This window comes from Protobothrops mucrosquamatus, unplaced genomic scaffold, assembly GCF_001527695.2.
Source record: "Protobothrops mucrosquamatus isolate PMUCROS unplaced genomic scaffold, P.Mucros_1.0 scaffold8043, whole genome shotgun sequence".
NCBI lineage: Eukaryota > Metazoa > Chordata > Lepidosauria > Squamata > Viperidae > Protobothrops > Protobothrops mucrosquamatus.
In genome coordinates this window covers 1,375-4,024 of record NW_015393840.1, presented here as the reverse complement: position 1 = coordinate 4,024, position 2,650 = coordinate 1,375, and the positions used below count along the sequence as shown (strand labels likewise).

At 49.6% G+C, this 2,650-nt stretch overlaps 1 long non-coding RNA gene across 1 annotated transcript in view; it reads left to right on the top strand.

Annotated features, from left to right (window-relative positions):
* Positions 1 to 527, top strand: part of LOC107300697 — a 4,142-nt gene extending 3,615 nt beyond the window's left edge. The window contains exon 3 of the long non-coding RNA XR_001549234.1: positions 396 to 527. This is a non-coding gene — a long non-coding RNA (uncharacterized LOC107300697). The remainder of the gene's footprint in view (positions 1 to 395) is intronic.
* The last annotated feature ends 2,123 nt before the right edge of the window (positions 528 to 2,650 follow it).

Below are 2,650 nucleotides of genomic sequence, written 5' to 3'. Positions count from 1 at the left end.
CTAGAACTCACCGTCTCCTGGTGATTGGCCCAAAGTCACCCAGCCGGCTTTCATGCCTAAGGCGGGACTAGAACTCATCCTCTCCTGGTGATTGGCCCAAAGTCACCCAGCCGGCTTTCAGGCCTAAGGCAGGACTAGAACTCACCGTCTCCTGGTGATTGGCCCAAAGTCACGCAGCCGGCTTTCATGCCTACGGCGGGACTAGAACTCACCGTCTCCTGGTGATTGGCCCAAAGTCACCCAGCTGGCTTTCATGGCTAAGGCGGGACTAGAACTCACCCTCACCTGGTTTGTAGCCACCACCAGAACCATTTTTTACAGAACATAAAGCGAGACGACCTTTGTTTTCCAGACTTATGTGGTGTTAACAGCTCTTTCCTCTATGCTATTTCCAGCAATGTCCAGCATGATCAGATGCCAGGAAAAGAAAATAGAGCAAGCCAAGGAAAAAGAGAAGAAACTCTCCAAATGAATATATAGGCACGTGGTTTTTTTTTTAATTCCCCCAAAGAGGCATCCAGATTGCCTCTCACCAAATGGAATCTTTTTAAGCCTCCTGTTCTTGTTAATAATAAAAGTTGACATAGTTTTGTAATCTGTCCTTTGCTTTAGAGAGAAAAAAAACAACAACAACGACCGAGACTGTTAGCGTCTCCGTGACTTGGAAAGGGCCACAAGCCCTGAGATAATTCATCCCATGCTATTGTGCACTTTTATTATTTTAGGAATTTCCAATTTGGCTCTAAATGCATCAGCTCTGGAAGGCGGGTGCTGATCAGTGGCCCAAATTCAAGCAGGTGCCGTGATCCAGTTTAGCAGAATGCCATGCGCGAGTGAAGAGCGCATACTCTGGATTGTCGTTCTATCCCGGTGGGTTTGCAGTATCACAAGTTGCCACCCGAAACTGCCTTTGAGGAGCCAGACACAACCGTTGTAGTGCTAATGTGGTAATGGCACAGCTGTTTTCTTTGCTGTTGTGCAACTCACTCTCTACGCCAGGGGTCTTCAAACGTGGCCCTTTTATGACTTGTGGACTTCAACTCCCAGAATTCCTCACCCAGGCATGGTGGCTGAGGAATTCTGGGAGTTGAAGTCCACAAGTCATAACAGGAGCAACCCAACTCTGTAGTCCTAGGGCAGGTATGTCAAACACAAGGCCCGGGGGCCGGATGCGGCCCGCGAAGTGGTTTCATGTGGCCCGCGAAGCCATCCTGGAAACAGTGAGGGAACGGCTCCCGCTGCCTTGGCCCTGGCCCAGGCCGGCTGGGAGCCAATGTACAATTTTCTGGTGGCCATCTATGCTGAAACGCATTCAGTCTTAGCTCCACAAGGCCGTCTGGAAACAGCGAGGAACCAGCCCCTGCCATGTCGGCCCAGCCCCCTGGGTGCATGCTGGGAAGGTGTCACCCTTTGTGAGGAATGAAGAAATGGACCATGCCTTGGCGCTTGCCCTGGTCCCACCCCCTTCTGCCAGAGACCCTCAGATCTGTCCCACTCCTGCCCAGGCCCCCACGGGCACCCTTGACGCGAACGATGTAGAGCTGGCCATGCCCACCCAGTAGGCCATACCCACTCCACACCCACCCAGTAGGCCGCACCCACCCTGGCCACACCCACCCGGCCCCCCAAGGGCAACCGCAATGCTGATGCGGCCCTCAGTGAAATTGAGTTTGACACCCCTGTCCTAGGGTTACATTAACAGAGGGATAGTTTCCAAATCACGTGAAGAGATAGCACCGCTTGAACCTGCACTGGATGAGGCCACATTTGGAATATTGTGTCCAATTCTGCTCACAAGATGCTAAGGCCCTAGAAAGAGTGCAGAGAAGAGCAACAAAGATGATTTAGGGGACTGGAGGCTAAAGCATATGAAGAACCATGGCCAGAATATCTAGCCCAGGGATCTGCAACCTTGACAACTTTAAGACTTGTGGATTTTCAGCTCCCAGAATTCCCCTGACAGCCCTGTTGGCTGGGGAATTCTGGGAGTTGAAGTCCGCAAAGTCTTAAAGTTGGCAGGTTTGGAGACCCCTGCTCTGTTGCTATTGCAGGAATAACGTAGAATTGCAGGGAAGAAGGGCAAGGAATTGGTGGATCTCCAAACGCCGGACTTAGTCCAAGCCAGCATGGAGAATTAGCAGATGAGAGGATTGAAGTGGACATCATCTAAGCTGCAGGCTCCTTACCTCTGATTGGGAAAATTCCCTCTTGCTTCACCCATCAAGTTTACATTTGATCTGTTTTTTTTCTCTCCATTGTGAAACATCTCTTTGCTATACATAGGCACGCTCAGTTCTTACGCAGACTTTGAACTCTTGGTTAACTTGCTCAGTGATTTTATAAACCTCACCTAAGGTAAATAGTGCCCCTTTTCAGATGATAGGAGGCCAAAGACTCACCTGTTAACTCAGCTCCAGACCAGCAGAATAGTTTTCATCCTAGTCTCCTTTGAAATAATTACGGTCACCTAGCGAAAGTTTTCAATTCAGTACTCCCCCCCCATTTTTATGATCGCGCAAAAGCAGACGTAATGAAAGCCCATCCGTCTGTTTAAACATCAGTGCAGGAACCTTAGCATGTTCAACGTCTTCAGTAGTTTAAAAATAAATCCAAAAATGTTTAGCACGCCTGCTCTATTATATGCCCGCCT